The following is a 24,275-nucleotide window of genomic DNA, read 5'->3' as shown; positions in this document are numbered from 1 at the left end:
GGCGCAGTGGTTAACGCACTAAAGTACATTCTGTAAGATGGGCCGGTGGGGTAAACTCTACGTCTCGTCATTCAGTTTCATTGCTTAAACGGTTTCTGAAATTCGCTTAATGGAGGTAGAGTAATGATTCGTTTGAAATGGTCAGTGCTGAAAATAATTACAATTAGAGATAGAATACTCGGTTTAGTACATAGCATTCAAATATTTATAAGTTGGTACTGTCTGAGATGAATGTGACACTGACAAAAGGTAACGCATATTGTGCGACAAACATCATACGGCACTGAGAGGTAAGGGGGTAGGGGAACGGATGTGTGAGGGGAGAGAATATGGTGGACTGATCGGATCAGGCTGAAAAGCTACTTTTCAGAATTGTGTTTTTTACTCTTACAGTATTTCATTCATTGACGAACAGATGACACACGCAACCCAATTGATAGCTATATTTCTTTGTGTTTCATTTAGCAATTAAACTAAGGTATTTAAATTATCTGTGTGTCCACTAATTTCTTCAACTGTACAATAACTTTATAAACTATACTATCAAACAAAATACTAAATTCCTTGTTTCTGTTAAAGTAGAAATAGATGTAACATAATTCTATAACTTCTGGCTAACTCTAAAACAAGCAAAGAGCTGCATTACCCAAAACACAGAAAAGAAGTTACGTAAGCCATATAAAATTACATTACAGAAATTACATTACAGAAAGAGACCGCTGTCTAAATAACTATACAGGGTGGTCCATTGATCGTGACTGAGCCCAATTTCTCACGAAATATGCGTCAAACGAAAAAACTACAAAGAACGAAACTTGTCTAGCTTGAAGGGGAAACCAAATAGCGCTATGGTTTGTCCGCAAGATGGCGCTGCCATAGGTCAAACGGATATCAACTGCGTTTTTTTTTAAATAGGAAACCCCATTATTTTACTACATGTTTAGTACGTAAAGAAATATGAATGTTTTATTTGGACCACTTTTCTCGCTTTCTCATAGATGGCGCTGTAATAGTCACAAACATATGGCTCACAATTTTAGACGAACAGTTGGTAACAGACAGGTTTTTAAAATTAAAATACAGAGAGTAGCTACGTTTGAACATCTTATTTCATTTGTTCCAGTGTGATACATGTACCTTTATGAACTTATTATTTCTGAGAACGCATGTTGTTACAGTGTGATTACCTGTAAATACCACATTAATGCAATAAATGCTCAAAGTGATGTCCGTCGACCTAAATGGATTTGGTAATACTTGTAACGGCATTCCCCTCAACAGCGAGTAGTTCACCTTCAGTAATGTTCGCACATACATTGACAAAGCCCTGACGCATGTTGTCAGGCGTTGTCGGTGGATCACGATAGCAAATATCCTTCAACGTTCCCCACAGAAAGAAATCCGGGGACGTCAGATCCGGTGACGTGCGGGCCATGGTTTGGTGCTTCGACGACCAATCCACCTGTCATGAAATATGCTATTCAGTACCGCTTCAACCGCACGCGAGCCATTTGAAGGACGTCCATCATGTTGGAAGTACATCGCCATTCTGTCATGCAGTGAAACATCTTGTAGTAACATCGGTAGAACATTACGTAGGAAATCAGCATACATTGAACCATTTAGATTGCCATCGATAAAATGGGGGTCAATTATCCTTCCTCCCATAATGCCGCACCATACATCAACCCGCGAAGGTCGCTGATGTTCCACTTGTAGCAACCATCGTGGATTTTACGTTGCCCAATAGTGCATATTATGCCGGTTTACGTTACCGCTGTTGGTGAATGACGCTTCGTCGTCAAATAGAACGCGTTTAAAAAATCTGTGGTCGTTCCGTAATTTCTCTTGTGCCAGTGGCAGAACTGTACACGACGTTCAAAGTCGTCGCCATGCAATTCCTGGTGCTTAGAAATATGGTACGGGTGCAATCGATGTTGATGTAGCATTCTCAACACTGACGTTTTTGAGATTCCCGATTCTCGCACAATTTGTGTGCTACTGATGTGCACATTAGCCGCGACAGCAGCTAAAACACCTACTTGGGAATCATCATTTGTCGCAGGTCGTGGGTGACATTTCACATGTGGCTGAACACTTCCTGTTTCCTTAAATAACGCAGCTATCCGGCGAACGGTCTAGACACTTGGATGATGTCGTCCAGGATACCGAGCAGCATACACAGCACATGCCCCTTGGGCATTTTTATCACAATAGCCATACATCAACACGGTATGGACCTTATCCGCAATTGGTAAACGGTCCATTTTAACACGGGTTATGTATCACGAAGCAAATACCGTCCGCACTGGCGGAATGCTACGTGATACTATGTACTTATACGTTTCTGACTATTACAGCGCCATCTATCACAAAGCGAAAGAAGTGGTCCAAGTAAAACATTCATATTTCTTTACGTACTACACGAATAGGTAATAAAATGGAAGTTCCTATTTAAAGAAACGCAGTTGATATCCGTTTGACCTATGGCAGGGCCATCTCGCGGGCCAATCATAGCGCCATCTGGTTCCCCCTTCAAGCTATACAACTTTCATTCTTTGTAGTTTTATCGATTGACGCTTATTTTGTGAGATATTTAGCCTGATAACTATCAATGGACCACCCTGTATAAAGAAACAAGAAGAAATTCCTCGAATGATCAGTGGCAGAAGCGTTCTCAAAATTGACAACGAGTACATACGCAGGGAAGTTTTTGAAACTAAACGACTCTAGCACTTGAAATTGTGAAAGAATTTAAACGAAGAAGAGCGCACAAAATAATGCTCATAAGTAACAGATCAAGCAACATGTCATCGCATTACGTGCACTAACAGTGATGTAATCAATAATTACAAACACCGTTTGTAGCCACACAGAAGTCTACTGCGAACTGTTTGAATATTTGGATGTAACTTGCCGATTACAGTGATGAGTGTACAGTGCTTTCTGCGCAAATAAACTCTTTCAGGAAGAGTTGATTGTCAATCGGTAAATGCACTGCACTGCAGCGTTTTGATTCTTTCACGAAATCGTGGACAGCAGGCACTTTTCTCTGAACGTAAATTAATGTCAGTGTTACTTCTGATCTATCTAAGAATTTTAATTTTACGGTATTTTTCGCATACACCCAAAATTTTAATGGAGGGCATTTTGTAACCAAAGCCCCGGGCACACAGAATATTTGAGGGGAAGATATTATACAATCAAATTTTGGGTCTACTAGTTTCATTTAAATGACAAGAGCCACTGAAAACGCAGATGATTTACTGGGAGTGAATCACTCTTTCCCTGGAGGTCTTTCCTTGGAGGTAAAGTGCTTAGAGCTGCAACATACATCGGCCAATACTTACTGGAACACAGTACGACACTAACATAGTATTTGAAAAAACTGTTCATTATTTTCTACCGAAATAGCTTTCATTTTATCAGCCGTAATTAAGCAGGCGACAGGCCTCGCTTCTTTGGCAGGATACTGGAAAAATTGCTAACAGTGTACGTTGACCGCAGGTACTTCTTTCTGAACGTTAATTAACAAGATTGTTACTTTTTATCTAAGAATTTTAATTTTATTTTCCGCATACGATCATAATTTTAATGGGCGGTGCCTCATAACCAAAATCCAGGGCACGTTGAATATTTCATGGGAAAATAGTATACAATCCAATTTTTGGGTCTACTATAGTTTTATTTAAATGACAAGAACCACTGAAAATGCATATGATTTATTCAGTGCCATTCAAAGGAGATTACGTGCAAAACTCTTGTACGAATTACCCTTAAACATTTCTCAACCATTGGAACACATACCACATGGGGATAAGGAGGTATATTGAATGTGTGCACAGAAGGACAGCACACATGGTTACTTTGACTCACGGGACAGCGCCAAGATAGGCTAAAATAGACCTAAACTTCCAGGTACTTGCAAATGTAGACCAATAGTCCTCGAATTCTTTTCTGCGAAGTTCAAAAACATCCAAATAATGTGCGAAACCTAGGAATGTATTACAGTACAATATGAACAAAAGAAAGATTAGACAAATTGCAGAGGGCTCAGATACACTGAACCAGTAATTTTTGGCGTGCATCTTTCGCAGATGGAACGGGAAGAAAAGGTAACGCATGGTACACGGGAAGTACACTTAGCAAAAAAACACTGAACAGTCGGTTGTAAAATATGAATGTAGTTGTATATATCACCACGGCATATCTGTTGATGGACAACGACTAACTACATTCTTCTTTTTAATTCTGCAGGAACTACTTCTTAAAGTAGTACTACTTAAAATAGTACCACATTACTGCTTTTTAAAATACTTTATTACTTTTTAAATTAGTTACGGCAGAATTAAAGAGAAGAATGTAGTTACTGACGTACGTCTACATTTCTGTAGAGCGGGAAAACTACACCAGTAATTATCTACCGTCTGATATCAAGTCCGGGATCCCCTTTACATTATTTCAATCACAAATCCCTCTGCACTGTTTACATTACAATTCCGCGAGATATATACGGACTGATTATAATTAAGGTCCCAGTTTCAAAACGCTGTGAAAAACGAACCACTGCTCAGAATGTCGTCGAATTTGAGCGGAATTATATCGAAGAAGTTGAAACAAAACATTTAACGAAAATCTTACCATTATATGGTAAACGGTATGTAAATGGCAGAATATGCAAAAAAAAAAAAAAGGAATGCAGGGTACACGATTGTTCCCTGTTTTGCGTCTGAGACGCTCGGAATGGCTGTTTCAATAGAGGATCGCGCGCTGCAAGTGAAGCTCTTTCACATGAATGGTGACTGCACATCAGTAGACCTACAGAAGTTCCAGACACTGAAGCGTATGAAAAGAGGCGTTATTCCGATGTCTGCATAGGTTCTGGAGAAAATGGTTACGAAACTCGAAAAGACAGGTTCTTTTGATGTGCTCTGTGGTAGAGGAAGAGGGAGGAAAGCAACTGCTCCGACTTCAGTAGAAGATGTAGACACACCATTGCAGGAGGGGTCGAGAAAAGATGTGCAAACATGCAGGACATGGGGAGTTGCCGGAAATTTGGACATTCCTTTGAGAACGGTGCTTAAAATTCCACCAAACATCTTGCATTGCTACCCATACAAAAGTACCCATGTTTAGGAGTTGCTTCATGCTGACCTGCCACTAAGACAAAAGTTCACTCTAAAATTTCTGGCTCTCCTGGAAGTGGACAGTTAATGGCCATGGAACATTTTGTGGACGTACCTAGCCAATTTACGAGGATATATCAACACACAATTGTACAACGTGAGCAACCGAAAACCTGATCGCTCATCAAAGTTTCCGCTGGAATTATCAGTCGTCATTTCCCTTGAGACTGATCATCAAGATCACTCACCCGATCTTAATCCAAATGACTTCTGGCTATTGGCTTATCTAAAAGATGCTGTGTTTAGTGCTCCCATTACGAACGTAGCTAAATTAAAGACATGCACTGCGCAATGCATTCTGAACGTGACCCCGGGAAAGCTTCGATCTCTTGCGATACGTGTTTTTTCTCGTTTCCACCGTATAGTAGAAAACGGTGGGGAGTGAGCTGAATTTGTCTTGCATCTGTCTCGTGACAGTTCAGAACCGATTTCATTATTCCCTTTTATGAATTTTTTGCCCTCAGGACAGTTCAAACACGGTTTCTCCCATCTAATGTGGCACGACCTCTCTGTGGTAGATGGACTTATGTAACCATCAGTGCTTCCGAATGCAGAAAGTTGCGCCGTCATTGGTTTAAAATGCAAGTGACACCATAGCTGTCGTACAGTCACACACCTATTTTTAGGCCACCCATTTTAAGCTTCCATGGCAATCTAGTGAGAATTTTTTTTAAATTCCTTAACGCTTCCCCCTAGCTGGATAATATTCCATTCAAATTTGACCTCTTTATGCGCAATGGTTCTTCTTCTACAGCATTTTGAAACTGGAAATTTAATTGTAACCACACTGTATACAAACGGACAGAAAAAGTCGCAACACCAAAATAGTAATGCAGAGTAATGAAATTTCTTTAATACGTTTGTCTATGTAACATAGGCGTATTTGAGTGATTATGTTTGCAAGTTCACAGGTTAATGTATCCACGAGATAAGCCATGGCAAATGTGAAATGTATGAATTAAGAAAGCAAGGAAGGTAATTAATAATGTCTCTTTATGACTATTAATATTGTGTAAAACTTCTGTTACGTATATTCATAGCCAAATAATATTGCTATCATACTTGAACCTGCAATGGACATTGTAACACGGCAGACCAAATAGACCTCGTGTACTGAAGGACACTGACCGTGAAGCACTGCAGAAGGTTTTTGTAAAAAACAGCATTGATCAAGCAGCTGCTCGAAAGACACTCATTTCTGAAGCCAGTATTAAGCAACTGTTTAGGTGATATAAACAATGACTGTGGTTTGGAGTAATGAATCTCGCTATACCTGATGGAGAGTTTGAATCCAGGTAGTGCCTGGAGAACCTCCATAACGGGTAGTGCCATTAGTGAAGTAGAGAGGTGATGGTGCTGTTACGATATGGCGGCATTTTTCGTGATTGTGGTGTGGTTTCTCAATTGCGCTTAAGAACACTCTAAATGCAGAGGATTATGAGTACGTTTTACAGCATTGAGTACTGCACAAGTAAGGATAACAGTTCGAAGCCGGCCGTGGTGGCCGTACGGTTCTACGCGCTGCAGTCCGGAACCGCGGGGCTGCTACGGTCGCAGGTTCGAATCCTGCTTCGGGCATGGATGTTTGTCATGTCCTTAGGTTAGTTAGGTTTAACTACTTCGAAGTTCTAGGGGACTGATGACCTAAGATGTTAAGTCCCATAGTGCTCAGAGCCATTTTAACAGTTCGAAGATGACTGTATTAACATGACAACGCAACCTGTCTTAAAGCAGAATCTGTAAGGCAAGAGTTTGCAAACAGCCCCATTCCTGAAATGGACTGGCCTGCCCAGAACCCCGACCAGAACGCAATGGAACTTCTTTGCGATGAGTTACAACGTCGACTTCACTCCAGACCCGATCGTCCAACGTCACTACCATCTTTGGTTTCGGATATTGAGGAAGAATGGGCTGCCACTTCTTCACAGACATTTAGACACTTCATTGAAAGTGTCCTCAGTAGCCGCCATAAAAGAAAAAGTTGGATACACCATTATTAATGTCCCGTAATAGGTATTCTGATTTATTTGAAGATAATGCGCGATAATAAATTGCAATTACTGATTTTAATTGCAGCAAGATGATACAAGGGAAACAGATGACTTTCTTATGTGTGAACGTAGCGCAGTGGTCAGGCACTCGACGGCGGCTCAAATCCCCGTACTACCATTGTCGTGGCGTTCTAACGAGCAAAGACAAATTCCGGGACGGTTACTTCGAAAAACAAAGAGCCGATTCCTTACTTGTCCTCAAAAATGGCTCTGAGCACTATGGGACTCAACTGCTGAGGTCATTAGTCCCCTAGAACTTAGAACTAGTTAAACCTAACTAACCTAAGGACATCACAAACATCCATGCCCGAGGCAGGATTCGAACCTGCGACCGTAGCGGTCTTGCGGTTCCAGACTGCAGCGCCTTTAACCGCACGGCCACTTCGGCCGGCTTACTTGTCCTCCAGCTATTCGACATCGTGCTCCATATCTTATGATTAGTCACTGACGGAGTGATAAATTTTAATCTGCCTCCCTTGGTTTACGTCCTGACGTATCTGTTATTGAAATTATATTTTATTAGCAATGCCAATGATGACGAATTATCAATGAAGAGGACACGATTGTTAATTCCAGAAAATGTAAGTTACCGTAGATCATTACATAATCTATTCTCTTAAGGTCAACGATTCCCTTTTATGATGTTGCTACCTTTGTAAAACACTCTAGTTCAAATTATATAGCTCCAGCTTCACAAGCATTTCTTACCGTGAAGAAGAAGTAGATTACCTCCTGGTTTCAGAAAAGTGGCACCGCAGAGTGCAAGTAGAGGCAGATTGCAAAATATGTAACCATAAATATGACAATAGGGTTAGTCGTTTAATTATCCCATCAGTGATACTCGCGGCTCACTTACGCCACCGTCTACAATGTGCTAAATGTTTCGGTTAGACTACTTTCCTAGGGAGCTGAGCGACTTTCGGTGAAATTCAGTAATTTTTAAGGAGTACCGTGAGTGTATTAGGTGATTCAGAGTAGAAAATGGAACTTCTTAATAGTGTGTATTGTTTTTGTTGCAGGTCACCAAACGAGAGTAGAGTAGAGCAGCCTCATACACTTTCTTCGTGACGGGGCTGATAAGGGACGATCGTGGTGAACCTACAAGCCAACGACCAGCACACACGAGAAGATGTCTATGACCGCTTCTTTGTCGTTTATATTTAGTTCTTGTACTTTGTTGAAGAAAAATAATAATTGAATGATCCTAAACCGATCAAATGTGTGTGATATTATAAATCAGTTAGTCTATGTCCATCTAACTAACTGTAGAATTATACCTGCCCCCTGTTAACATCACTGGAAGTATTACATTTGACTAAGGCCAAAATCTTTTTCTATATTTGGCAAGTGAATAATGGTCAGAATATAACGAAGTTGATTTAGAAGGTTTTTTTACTGTATACGATGACTGAAAATAATTTGAAAAATTTAAAATGTTATTACAAGAGATGCCGTAGGTATATCAATGAACGTCTCTGGACGATTTATTTTATGTAAATTGACATAACTTGTGAATTATTTTCAAAGACTGAAGCAAGTTCTTCCAAAGAGGAGTATTCAATGACATACATTCTTATCTATTTATTTTCTTTACGAAGTTACAATCAAAGCCTATAGTAAGTAAATTCCGTAATACCACGTCGGCTGCAATGGATTACCTACGGAATATCTTTGGAGTAGCCAAGTCGAAGAGTCGTTCTAAGTTTCCGTAGCTACAGTAAACTGAATACGAGGAAAACAATATTTTCAACGGCATTAGCTTACTTCTATAGCACCCTAACGAGTAAACGTAAGAATGGATAAAAACGTGAAAAACAAAGCCACGAAAAAGATTTACGAGAAAGATACTAAAGGTTAATCACTCTGAACAAACGTACTGAACACACAAAGAGAGGTTGCATCGACTCCCGTTGCACTTAACCCCTTGTTGCTACAGCATTAAGGCGGAACCTGATGGCATACTAGAACGTTATCTCTACCGCCAGTTGTTTCAACATTGCGAAAAGCAATTACAGCTCTATCAACCATACGTTCTTGATTTGCTACAGAGACCATTGGACCAGTGAGAGACTTCATACATCGAGCTAAATAAGGTTTCCGCTCTCATTCAACTAGCTAAATTAAAAAATAGCGCAAGTACAGTGTACGGTACCTCTCCATGGTACCGAACAAATTCATCGCAAAAGAGTTCGTGATAATTTAACACCAACTCTGTTACAAATAATAACGCAAAATTTTACTCTGTATTGAGGAATAAACTTACTGAAATAGTAGTGCACCAAGATGAAATTTAGAAGTTCACTTCGCGACTATATTAAGAAATGATGAAAGTGTATTCGAAGTACCATGCTGATGGTATGACACATATTCATTGATATTTATATGACAATAGGATTTTTACGCAGAACTAGCAGCAAAAATTTTAATATTTTATGTCCTGAGGGAGATATTGATATAACAACAACTTCGTCAAGATGCCAAGTGTGACTTTTTGACTGATATATTTTTCAAAACCATTTATTAGGCCATGTAGTTTCCTATTACGAACAGAACTCAGAGACAGAACAGGGAAACGTGTAACAGTAGCTCAAACCCTTTTCTATTGTCGCACATTCGAATTGCTGGTATTTTATACGTAGAATACAATTGGAAGTGCATTACTCATTCTCGGTCTTTCCTGCAGCCAACGATAGATGTGCGTTCCACTCGAAGAGAGACTAAACGGTAGTTGTTAGTCGATATGTCGTAACCGGTAATAGTAAGTCAATGGTGCGATAAAGTTGGCGTTTAAAATCCCTCCCGGTACATCACACACCATCCGAGCCTGTAGAGAACGTGAGTCTATCGTGGAAGGTTTGAGATTTTCAACCTTCAGCATTTCAGTTACAATCTACCGGGTGATGACAAAGTCAGTATAAATTTGAAAACTTAATAAACCACGGAATAATGTAGATAGAGAGGTAAAAATTGACACACATGCTTGGAATGACATGGGGTTTTATTAGAACCACCCCATATTGATAGACGCGTGAAAGATCTCTTGCGCGCGTCGTTTGGTGATGATCGTGTGCTCAGCCGCCACTTTCGTCATGCTTGGCCTCCCAGGGCCCCAGACCTCAGTTCGTGCGACTATTGGCTTTGGGGTTACCTGAAGTCGCAAGTGTATCGTGATCGACCGACATCTCTAGGGATGCTGAAAGACAACATCCGACGCCAATGCCTCACCATAACTCCGGACATGCTTTACAGTGTTGTTCACAACATTATTCCTCGACTACAGCTGTTTTTGAGGAATGATGCGTGGACACATTGAGCATTTCCTGTAAAGAACATCATCTTTGCTTTGTCTTACTTTGTTATGCTAATTATTGCTATTCTGCTCAGATGAAGTGCCATATGTCGGACATTTTTTTAACTTTTGTATTTTTGGTTCTAATAAAACCCCATGTCATTCCAAGCATGTGTGTCAATTTGTACCTCTCTGTCTACATTATTCCGTGATTTATTCAGTTTTCAAATTTATACTGACATTTTGATCACCCGGTAGTTGTTACCAGGACTACATGAACATGAGATTTCAGTGCAATGGCATAATATAGGCACACAAACCGTCTTTGTACAGTCCACTGTAAATTGCTTCTACGGATATTTAAACGCACTTAGAATTTCCTAGGTAGCTGACGCTGCATTATTACTGCGGCTATGTTTAACACATTATGTGTGAAGACACGAATCTTAACTTTTGGAATAAGGCTCTCGTTCTTTGTTGATAACTCGTATCAGGACTCAAAAGGGTAACAACCATTAAACAGTCTGCATATTTTCCCGCACAAATCAATGATTAAAATGTTTTGGAGATATAGAATTACAGCAACTTTCTTCTCGATCTGCAGGCGGCTCTTTGAGCTATTCAAATTGTATCCTTCCACAGGTGACCCAAAATGTAAGTGATTACTTTATACTAAGCGGCGAAATTGCTGATCAGCATCTGAAATCACTTTGCAGAATACATGTATGCCAACGTAAACAAATGAAAGAATGACGCTGTTAAGATAGACGTGGCTACCAAGATATCTTGTTGAGATCCAGAGTGCATGAACGTAGACATTAAGATAATATTAATCGCGGTAGATAAGTATTTTTTCGATTCACAAGACAGCAGGAAATAAAGTGACTGATTGGATAGAGTTACCAAAAATAACTATTATAAAGCCAGTGCACTATGGCCGACACACATTAAAACTGTTTCCAACTAAATGACCTCCCGACCAAAAGTATTCACAGAAATGGCAGACGTTTAACCAATCATAGGTTCAGATACGCGATATTTTCTAATTCATGCAACGAGGTTAAAAATTATTTTATTGAGGCGAATAAGCAAAGTTCTCTCGGTTCCCAATGCAACGGTAAAGTATTATTACTCCATCTGGAGACATTTCTACGCTATTTGTAAGTACCAATAATTGCATCATCGCTTACGATATTTTTATTTACAGAAACTAATTTTCTAATCTTTTCAGGTTCATTCTCAGGAATATGCAGGTGACATACGTAACTACCCACTTCTGCATGCACCATATGAAAATGACACTGAAAATGTTCGACAACAATTATTTAACACTTTGTTGGCTGGTGGTGTAGCTACTGGGTGATTCAGCTGCTCCTAATCACCAGTTTTACGCAACTCACAACGCCTTAAAATACCTGTCGCATATTTCCGGTTTCATGCAAACTATTAGACCAATAAAAAAAATTAACAGAACATTTTTGTAGGAATCTTAACGCCGTTAAATTTTGTACTGCGGTATGTTTTCGCTAGAGGCCTTAGTTTTCGAATTATTCAAGAAAAATTGCAGAAGTGACCTTTCTTGAATAATACTAAAACCGGGGTCTCCACCAAAAATGTATCCCAGTACAAAATTCAATTACATGAAATTTTCAGCAAAAATCTCCCATTTTTTATGTAGAATTCATAGTTCGCACATATTGTTCGAGAGAAAGTGACACTGCCATGTGTGGTTTTTGATGGCACAGAATCTGCATAAGAGCTATCGGTAGGGGCACCTGAATCCCTCTGAATGTATTTGTAATACACAGTCAAGTATTTTATAACGTCAATAATGTATATGCTTAATTTTATAGTATTTAATTACATGGTTTTCTAGGAGCTCTAAGTGTTTTGCAGTTTTTAACAGAGGAATTTGTTAACGTTGTGCTTAACTACGTAACTTCTGTATTTAATTTCTTTGTAAAAAAGTTTAGCATTTTGAAACTTTTCACGATTACACGTAGGCTCTCTCCTTTGAAATATAGAGAAGCTGGAGAAAAATATTCCGTACCATTTTTCTGTTGAGCACTATGATTCTGGTCCTAGGTTTTCACCCGCTTTACAGCTGCACTTCCGCGTATATTTTCCTGGAGGATTTGCCAGCGCGCGCCCTAATGCAGGCTATAGTCTGTACGTAGGAAAGGCGCAGCGCGGCTTCGGCCTCCCTTGAGAGTCGTTCCCTCCCCGCAAGAAGCAGCCGGCTGCCGTCGCCCAGAGCCCATACGTCTAATTTAGTGCGAACGGCACGGCATGCTGCGCGGTTTGTCTCCATTACAGGCGCAGAGTGCAGCTAAACGCGGCCCTGTACAGCGGAACGGAATTTCTCCCGCCCCGTATCGGAAGCACCCCCCTGTAATCCTGCTTTCACCCCACAAGATTTTTCAGATTCGAAGTATTCTGTATGGCACTGTATGAGACCCACAACAACTTTTTAAATTCTTATGTAATTGAACATGATAATGAAGAATACCCTTTCAATGCGGTGTTCGCGTTATCGGCAATTATATTTTTAATCGACAACCCTCCGTACGGTGTGTTGTGCTGTGAACATGGCGTGTATGTCAATTTTATCTCAAACCAAGTCTATTTGCGTAGCTCCCATCTTGAAGCGCATCTATTTAGACCGCTGAGAATTTTTAAGCCGATCGCATACAATATCTTTGAATTTGCTCCTTACCTGAAATAACTTACTTAGGGTTCCATGTTGACTAACAGCTCTGAAGAAGCAGTCTAGTGACTGTGTAATGGTATGGTTAAATTATATTTTCTTTCATGGGTTACGAGATAGTCTCAGCAAATATTCAGTGTTACTATGAAAGGGTTTTATATTTTTATTCCACAATAATTCCTAATAGATCATTAATTTCAGGTCTACGATGACCATTTTCGGGACCTGAGTACAAACAATGTTACTACGACTGAAAAATTGTTCGCAGATACTGAAGACAGTCACCATAGGCCGATTATTTAATAATTATTAAGCTTTTTTCACAGATGTCTCTTTGTAAGGCTTCCTGCATTTCCGAATAATTTTATAACTCCTGCACAAAAATGTTTCTTTGCGGAAACCCTCAGAGGACCACAGACGTTTTCTTGCAAGTTATTAATATATACAGGGAATGTTTGTACCTACAGGTGTATAGACGCTATTTGCTCTGTTTTTGTTTCGGCACCGAAAGCTACGAACTGTTAGGAATGAGGTCCGAAAGGTCCGAAATTCTGACGCAAGCTAATTTTGAAATTCAATAAATACATATTTCACCACATCATTACGCGAAAATACATCAATGGCTGTCTGTAGCATGGTATAAATAGAGGCTTTTTACATCCTTTTGGATCACGTAAAGGTTGATTCATACAGAAGAACTGGGCAACAGAGTCGTACAACACGGGCTCCATTGTGCTTCCTGAATTATAGATAAAAATTTGGTTAAAATGAAAGCGTCTCTCCATTTTCCCAAATAAAGCAGAAGTTTTAGCTTCAGTACTTGAAACTCAGAAAAATATGTTTTGCGCTCGACTCAAGGAATCCTGTTGTCGTAGCATGCGAGTTAGGAGCAATTTTGTTGTACATTGTACCAGACTGAGAAATAACGCCCCCACCATTCATAGGTATACTCATCAAAAGGGTCATGATAAATAGCATTCTATACTCCTGTTACGCTGCGTCCATGACTTTGCTAAAGCCTTGCAGATTAGTTAATAAAATAATATTTTGAGGCGCTTTCGTAATCGTGAATGATTCACGGTCTGCCTACTCAAACGATCTGTTTTGGGAAAAATGTGTGTGGTCAACCTATGTGGTTAGTGAGAGTCAGAAGATGAAAAAAGTAAACTATTATTTCAAAAGTAAACGCCATAGCTGTTAATACATTTATGCCACTGCGAGACAAAGTGGTCGATGGTTCCACGGAAAAACGTTTCCGATTGCCTACAGAACCGTATTTTTACTCACGTGTGCACCTCTTCGTTCGATGCAGATCGGTGGCCACGACCGTCTTTTTCAGGATTCCTAAATTATGGAAATCACACGTAGGGAGGTCGGGGTGTATGGGCTTCGCAACCAAATTTTTGAGAGTGCCCGAAACAATAGTCACGCCAAGTACGCTAAACTCAAGATGACTTTTTTCTTTGACTGAATGGGCCCTCTGTTCATTGATTTTCTGGGACAAGGCTCCAAAATTAAGGGACAGCGGTTCATGGACACCCTGCAAAAATTTAAGAGTGCCATCAAACCCAAAGCCCTGGAATGTTGATGGACGGCATCTTTCTGTTGCAGGATAAAAAATGTCCACCCACATGTTACAAAAGTTCCTTCGAATACGCCGCAGAAGCTGCAGTAGGAAGTCCACCAGCATCCTCCATACAATCCCGATCCCTCCCCGTGCGATTTCCATATTTTTGGAGCTCTGAAGAATGACATTTATCTCAGACAAAGAGGTGCACTCCTGGGTACAGTATGGTTCCGTAGGCAGCCGCCAACATTGTTCTGCGAAGCCACTGATAGTCTTGCCACATAGTGGGATGAATTTACTAACAACTACGGTGATACACAAAATACTTTTTTCCATATATCTCGTTTTCATTTGACTGCGTAATATGTATATTTTACAATTTCAGTAATCGATAAACTTATTAATGCAACAGTAGAAAGAAAGTTGTAGCACACTTAAAATTCGATCCAGTTACTTAAATCCAGGAAAGGCACAAGAGAATACCGTCAATAATTTTCCACTATACTTTTTGGTAAATATTTCAGTATAATCATTTATGTACCATTTGCCGATTTCAGTCTGCTACTATGTAAATTCAACGTTCTTTTCAGCAGTCCACTATGGCAATCGCGTTTATTTTAAAAGCCACCTTATTTTGTTCCCTCGTGTAATATAGCTACAGAAAATATTTTTATGCTACAGCTCCTAAACAGAAGCTTACTCAAGTCTCCTGCAGTATTCTCACACGAATGACCGCAGTTTTTATCAGTTGTATAGTATATTTAACTTGTATTTGAAAATATAGTTTCCTAAGTACCAGTTGCACCTATGTGTTGCACGACGTATTACGTAAATGTAGGAAATTGCTGCGGGTGTACACGGTACGCAGGTGAATTTCAGTCACATATCTCCCCCTTAGTATAAGTCTGCATTAGTACATCCACAATATTTCAAGTGGTACATCTTCGAGAAACACACGTTTCTCGAGGAGAGACTTGCATAAATATGCCTAAAAGTAGCTTCGTTCACAATTATAACACATGCAATATTCACATTCATTACTATTACCGACAGAAGTAGCTCAACTAAGGTCATTGTTTACAGTGGGTCAACTTATTAAATAAAAAAATTTTTCTTTAAAATAATGTCATGTAATACGACAACACTACATTATGTGTAACATTAATTGTCGGAAGTAGAATATGCCATCGCACTACACCGAAGACATATATAGGTTAAAAATATTATCTCGTATATATGAGAATCCTCTATTTTATTCCGTCGCACTGTGTTGCTAGTGGACGTCTGCTTGTAGACAAACTTAAGTTAAAGTAATTAATCTCTGTTAACGTCTTCTGAAGATGAATCCACGTGTTGCCTCTCCACGCATCATGTACTTTGTAACAAGCGTGAGAAAAAGAAGAAAGAAATATGTAGTTACTCTAGCCTAATTAATTCTCGAAGCAAGATACACCTGGTGAGTTCGCACTCCACCAGTTAAGGATTCTGAGGATATTGAGGCTTGTTGTCAGAATGTTCTGACATAAAGAACCGTCTGCAGTGGCTCGCACGTTGCCCCAATTATGTAAGCCACAACTGCGAAAACAGCTACTGAGCATGGAAGTACGGATTATGTGTCTTGTACCTAAAAAGATGGTTTCCAGTATTTCATGATAACTCGCTTTGAACATGAGACTGTTCGTCTCAACGCTAGAACGCTGATAATAGTTGGAAACTATTAGACGTATTGAATAAAAAAAACCTTAAAAACAGTAAGGAGAAAACCGTGTCTTTTGTGTAAGAAAATGAACAAAACACACGGCACCGATCGTGATATTTACTATTTACGTACGAGAGTTAAATTTGCGCGTCCGTAGCTCATAAGGTATCGGTTTTGGAAATAGGAACATAACTGACAATCATGGTTTTGTATTATATTTGTTTGTATTCCGTTTCTTTTCTGTGACCACAGATGCCAGGTTCCAGAGCTATAGTGCGGCTGGTTACAAGAATGAGCAGCTGAAAATGAGACTGTCACCCCGAATGAAACTGTAGAACTATTTCCAAAACAGACACCGCAAAGAAAAGATAGAGTCGGGGAAATTATTTGTATCGGAACATCTTTAATTATACGTCAGCCTTCATAAGTTACCACTCAGTGTTGCTCCATCAGCCCTGGCGTTTAATTTAATTTTGTGCATACGACTGTTCCTGCCTAATTGAGTGGCAGTAGATTTGCTTAAAATCAGAAGCCTGGCCCGTTTGTTTACGACAGTTAGACGTTAGCAAGCCTGCAGAGTCCAGACATAGCTGTTGCTATTACAGTTATGTGTACTTGTAATGACATGTGGAGTTACTTTGGAAAAAGTTTGTATATGATGGTTCCAGGAGAAGAATGGGTTGTGGGAGACGGCAGTACCTGTTGCAGCTGCGGCGAGCTGGCTACCGGCGAGGGCGCAGTGAGTCTGGGCGGCCGCTGGCTCTCACGTCACGCCGGTCATCGCCTCGCTCACCACAGGCAGCTGGCAGCTGGGCACACACCACCTGTGGCTGCGGCCCCGGACCGTGCGGCGGGGAAGAGCGCTGGCGGCGCACTGGGCTGCCACGGCGCCCTCTGCGCCCCTCCTTTCCCTTCCCTTCCCTTCACAGCCCTAACCCCTGCCGCGTCGCTCCACCGACCCCCGCCAGGCGCTGCCGCTGCCCGGGAAGGCTGCATCCCTGTGCGCATGCGTGCGACACGCGACTCCGACACTGGTGCTAGTTCGCAAGGGTGCCCGCGACGCCTCCACCTGGCGGTGAACGTCATATTTTGGTCCACGATGATGTTGATGAAGTCCCATACTCCTTCACAGAGCGTAGGGAGACCCGCATCGCCGTACTAGGCAAAGTCCTAGGTGGTTTGCCACTGCCTTCCTCCGACCGTAATGGGGATGAGTAATGAAGATGAAGACGACACAACAACACCCAATCGTCTCTAGGCAGGTGAAAATCCCTGATCCTGCCAGGAATCGAACCCAGGACCCCATGCTCAGGAAGCGAGAACGGTACCGTGAGACCATAAGTGTCACTTCTGAGAATCGTCAGGCGCGTATTTTCTCGTCTTTGGGAAATTTCATTTTTGCGATATGGAGCTAGAGGCAGCAAAAACAAATACTGCTCATGACGTCTTCCGGTGAATACCATCGTCGATGGAAAGCGTCAATTTGTTTCCCGTTAAGGAACAAAATGATTTACGAATAGGAAGTTTACGTGCCCATTCGTTAGAGCGGTCCCAAATTAGTCTAGTGCGATATTCATTCTTTCGACACGTACATATACGAACACTCAAAAAAGGTGAATAAAGTACTGCAGTAGCGACTCGCGTACCGCATTGACCCACGCTCCTCCCACCGGAGGTTCGAGTTCAAAAAATGGTTCAAATGTCTCTGAGCACTATGGGACTCAACTGCTGAGGTCATTAGTCCCCTAGAACTTAGAACTAGTTAAACCTAACTAACCTAAGGACATCACAAACATCCATGCCCGAGGCAGGATTCGAACCTGCGACCGTAGCTGTCTTGCGGTTCCAGACTGCAGCGCCTTTAACCGCACGGCCACTTCGGCCGGCGAGGTTCGAGTCCTCCCTCGGCCATGGGTGTGTGTGTTCTTTGCATAAGTTAGTTTATGTGGTATGTAAGTCTAGGGACCGATGACATCAGCAGTTTGCTCTCTTAGGAATTCAGACACATTTGAACATTTGACCCACGCTGATTGCCACTTTCATGCATTAGGCGATGCTTAGTCGCTGATAGGGTACCGGCTATTTTTCGTGTTTTGCTGTCTAATCTAATACGTAACTATAAAACGAATATCGGTCTAGACTAATTTAGGACCCCTCCATCGAAAGGGCATATAAAATACCGCTTCAAAAAATTTTGTTTGTAATGGGAAAAAACCGACAGTTTCTATCGACATTGGCGTCACCTCAACGACGTTGCAAAAACGAAATCGCAGATACCTACCGAATCATCAGAGAAAATTCACCTGACGGGTCACCCGGTGTAACTTACACGGCTAATTATCTTCTTCTTGCTTTAGTTAGCGTCTACTCCGTCTAGAACGTGGTGTGATGTACCCAAGTTTTGGAAAAATGTTTTAACTTTGCTCCCAGATGTCTTTCCTGTCACTGCATGCGTCAGTTGCTTACGAGGGTGTCTGTTGGATGGAGGTGGTAGTCGTTTTCCAACGACTCTGGTTTTTGAGTCCAGACTGTGCCGCTGTAAGTTGTCTCACGGCTAAAGATTCTTTTTAACCAAGGACAAATTGAACACTAGCGGGCAGTCAGCTGTGTACGACAGTACAGGATGGGCGAACAAAGAGCCGTGGACATGCGGCCGTAGTCCCTCAGCAAGTTCAAAAATGTTGGTCCAGTATGCGTTAGTTTGCTAGAATAAAGTATTATATTATCAAAACGGTGCAGTTTACTGTACTTACTATACGTTGAGAGGTTTTCATGCATGACTAAATGAGGAGATGCTACCTTGTCTTTTAAAATTAACATCGGATCTATTGGTCTTGTTAACTCATTTAACAATATTTAAAAGACATTATTCAGATTAGTCTCGATATAATGATCTTTATGTATTAAGTGTGATCTACACGCAAATATTATATGGAAAGTCGTTGATTACACAGTGTGCCTCTCGTAAGTGTGTTCCAAGCATTTTCCATGGTCTTAGGCTGATATTTGCAATTAAGTTTTCGCAAAGCGTATCTGCAGTCCGCCCAAACAAGTACCGCTCAATACATCTATCACAGGACGTGTCGTCGAAAAGCGTCAGTTTGTTTCCTGTTACAAAAAAAATCATTTTTAGAGCGGAATTTTCTGTGCCCATTACATATAGCAGTTTCAGATTGATGTAGTGCGACACTCGTTTTTTGGGTATGTTATAGCAGATACAGTGAAACACGATGAAAAATCAGTACTCCAGCAGCGACAGTACCGCCTTGGCCTGAGCTGACTGCTACCACCGTATTCTTCTTTTTTTTAGTATCCCTGTTATTACATATCCATAATTTGGGACTCCTCTGTCGAATAGGATTTAAAATTACTTCGTTCGTTACGGAAAACAAACCAACGCTTACCGTCGACACTGGGCGTTGCATGAAAGAGGCGACGAGCAAAATTTGTTGGACTACACAATGGGAAAGCCAAATTCCAGATGCCTAAGAAACACCAGAGAAAACGCGGTTGACGATTCTGAGGAGGGACAACCCAGTATACGTAAAGGCAATTCATGCATGTTTTATAATTCGTGTTCTTAAGGAGTTGTTATTTTTAAGGATTCGTTGTAAAAGGAGAAATACTTGCTACTGATCTGTGTATGTCTTTTGTGACGCATAAAGGTAAACATTTATTTGTCTTATCCCCATAATTGTTTCAAAAATATTCTGAGAGTGTGTGGGTTTTATTTTGTCAAGTTGCTTAATGGATTGATCCAACAAGTACTCTTTGGCTGCTGAAAGAAACAATTGCCACCTCACACTACTACAGAAGTCAGACAGACGCTACCAATGTACCAACAAGAACTGCTTGAAAAACATTCAGCAACAAATATCTTCTGGGGTCGTCCGCTGTAAAGAAAAGACACAAAAATATTCTATATTCTTACGTAACTAGTGGAATACTTGGGTATTGGAGTACTGCTAGTTATAGTAAAAAAACATTAAAAGAAAGAAAAATATTATTTATTGCAAAAAAATTCTGAGAAATCATGTGAAACTTCTTTTTATATAAATTAATAAATTTTCGGGTTCTTTCCCGATAGGAATGCTATTATTTTACAAAGTATGGAAAGGTTCTTTTCTCCCTTTCCTTTAAGAATGTTATTTACTCGGCTGAATGGCTGAGAGCCGCGCCTACACAACTTGAATAACTTTTCTAGGTACGCTCAAGGCTGTCGCATGAGGAATGTAATGGAGTGTACAGTTATGGAGGACAGATGGGGCTCACATACGCTGTAGCACACAATACCTTGAGCAGCAACGCCTGCTGCCTGCGTCGCTCCCTGCTGACAAATAACACAGCTATCTCTTTCTATCTGGATTGACCTTTGCCAATCAAACTCTCACTACACCTTGATGAAATCAAGCACTCCTACCCACCCCTAGTCTAACTATTGGCGTGGTGCACCGGTCAGATAACCAGTCCACCACAATGACACTCAATATTCGCTCGCAGGCGTTTAACTAGTACTCTGTCCGTGTTGACATCGCACAATAAGTGTGGCGGCCAACACAATGAACAACGCTTAATCGCGAGCGACTCAATATAAAGTATCACTCCGATTTGCTAACGACAGAGGTGCTCTCCCAGTGAAGTACTGAGAAGAGACTTTCTTCCTCGCTCTTTCCATACACGTATGAGCGCACTCACTCTCGTTACGTGTTCCCGCTCCAAGAGTGACAACAGAACGGAACCCTATTTCTGGAAAAATTGGAAGGGTATATCATTCGCTACCTTCCCTCACTCCTCTGGCTCTTTGTGTCAGAAATACACTCCTGGAAATGGAAAAAAGAACACATTGACACCGGTGGGTCAGACCCACCATACTTGCTCCGGACACTGCGAGAGGGCTGTACAAACAATGATCACACGCACGGCACAGCGGACACACCAGGAACCGCGGTGTTGGCCGTCGAATGGCGCTAGCTGCGCAGCATTTGTGCACCGCCGCCGTCAGTGTCAGCCAGTTTGCCGTGGCATACGGAGCTCCATCGCAGTCTTTAACACTGGTAGCATGCCGCGACAGCGTGGACGTGAACCGTATGTGCAGTTGACGGACTTCGAGCGAGGGCGTATAGTGGGCATGCGGGAGGCCGGGTGGACGTACCGCCGAATTGCTCAACACGTGGGGCGTGAGGTCTCCACAGTACATCGATGTTGTCGCCAGTGGTCGGCGGAAGGTGCACGTGCCCGTCGACCTGGGACCGGACCGCAGCGACGCACGGATGCACGCCAAGACCGTAGGATCCTACGCAGTGCCGTAGGGGACCGCACCGCCACTTCCCAGCAAATTAGGGACACTGTTGCTCCTGGGGTATCGGCGAGGACCATTCGCAACCGTCTCCATGAAGCTGGGCTACGGTCCCGCACACCGTTAGGCCGTCTTCCGCTCACGCCCCAACATCGTGCAGCCCGCCTCCAGTGGTGTCGCGACAGGCGTGAATGGAGGGACGAATGGAGACGTGTCGTCTTCAGCGATGAGAGTCGCTTCTGCCTTGGTGCCAATGATGGTCGTATGCGTGTTTGGCGCCGTGCAGGTGAGCGCCACAATCAGGACTGCATACGACCGAGGCACACAGGGCCAACACCCGGCATCATGGTGTGGGGAGCGATCTCCTACACTGGCCGTACACCACTGGTGATCGTCGAGGGGACACTGAATAGTGCACGGTACATCCAAACCGTCATCGAACCCATCGTTCTACCATTCCTAGACCGGCAAGGGAACTTGCTGTTCCAACAGGACAATGCACGTCCGCATGTATCCCGTGCCACCCAACGTGCTCTAGAAGGTGTAAGTCAACTACCCTGGCCAGCAAGATCTCCGGATCTGTCCCCCATTGAGCATGTTTGGGACTGGATGAAGCGTCGTCTCACGCGGTCTGCACGTCCAGCACGAACGCTGGTCCAACTGAGGCGCCAGGTGGAAATGGCATGGCAAGCCGTTCCACAGGACTACATCCAGCATCTCTACGATCGTCTCCATGGGAGAATAGCAGCCTGCATTGCTGCGAAAGGTGGATATACACTGTACTAGTGCCGACATTGTGCATGTTCTGTTGCCTGTGTGTATGTGCCTGTGGTTCTGTCAGTGTGATCATGTGATGTATCTGACCCCAGGAATGTGTCAATAAAGTTTCCCCTTCCTGGGACAATGAATTCACGGTGTTCTTATTTCAATTTCCAGGAGTGTATTATGCCAATCAGTGTTGCTCTTTTAAACAGGAGAATGACGTTTCGTTTAAGTCGACCAATGCAGAGATATGTAGCATCTTCGTTAGGCGTATACTGTCCTCCTGTGAGAACTCCATAACTGTGCAGTCGGTCCATCAAAAAATGCGTCTTCTGGGCGCTCCTACACAATGTAGTGGAATTCGCTTTTAAGTCGAACACGGGGATGGTTATTACTTCGCTCTAGCAAAAACTGTCCTCTCTCTGGGTGATCGTTCCAGCTGAAGTAGGAGTGTGCTGCCCCACCACTCTGAAGGGACGGGCTTCCCAACGGGCCGGCCGCCTCCCTAGAACGAAAATTCCTGTGGCCGTCATGTTGTGTACGCCAGCCTCGACTTTTTCAACCTCGGTGCGCACTTGCGATTTACTTATTAGATTTGCATATCGCTTACATCAATTCATATAAAATTGACTCTACCTCGTCGAGTTTGGGATCGAATGAAGCGTCTTCATGTGCAGAAAACGATCGTGAGGACGGAATATGTAAGAAATGAAGGTCAGGAGACCACACCATCAGTCAATATATCTGGCTATTAAGCTCTCATATTTTTTGGCGTTTCTAAACTGGCTCTTGTAGTGAAATTTAATGGTCTCATTGTTCTTATTAATAAACTTACATTTCCATGTCAAAAACCAGCAAGTTCCCATGTGCATGCACCCTGCCATCTCACTATTTTACAGGGTTCTGTACTTTCAAGTATATAACAGATTAACTGATGTGGTTCATAGTTCATCTCGGAAACTTGGTCTGTCTTGGGCATACGAGAAGGTGCTCGAAATGGCTATTGAGTGGCGGTTTCCTGTTAAAAAAATTATGGCCTGAGACCTCATAATGAATACACCTTGAAAACTTCTCGGTCTATTTTTTAAACCCATCAACTTTAGAAAACAGACTCATTCCCCTGCCCCTATAGGTAGAAATAAGGGTGCTATCTCCTGCTATTGGACAATTGTGTCGACACTGAGAGAGGTAGTGAAGTGACGAATCTGATTTGCTAAACTCTCATTCAGATCTTTTGGCTAAGTTTAGAGGCTTCCACGGCCTGTGTCATTTCTATAAAATAAATTTGGGGATAAACTCGTCACATTGGAAGCTATTAAAGCAGCAAAACTACCGTCGTTTCGACCAATTGCTGCGATGCTCTTTAGTGATCCGCCATAAGAGGACTGCAGCAAGTCGGTCGCAATGTTGGAATTTATTTGTTTTACTAATTTAAAATGTGTACTCGTGGTCTAGGGGTTCGCCGGCACGGTAGCTCAGCGTGTTTGGTCAAAGGGTTAGCTGCCCTCTGTAATAAAAAAACTGAGTGAATGGATCAATAACGAATTTCAACGGGCATCAGATGACGTCCGCCACGAACAATTGAAACGAACACTAACGAACAAAATGAGATAAAAAGAATTGGGGGGGGGGGGGTAGCATGTTTGATTCATAATCAAAACGTCTTCGGTCCCGGGTTCGATCCCCGCCACTGCCTAAAGTTTGATAAATAATCTGCA

This window comes from Schistocerca nitens, chromosome 4 (assembly GCF_023898315.1).
Source record: "Schistocerca nitens isolate TAMUIC-IGC-003100 chromosome 4, iqSchNite1.1, whole genome shotgun sequence".
Classification (NCBI taxonomy): domain Eukaryota; kingdom Metazoa; phylum Arthropoda; class Insecta; order Orthoptera; family Acrididae; genus Schistocerca; species Schistocerca nitens.
The sequence above is the reverse complement of the archived record's forward strand: the minus strand, read 5'-3'. Positions refer to the sequence as shown.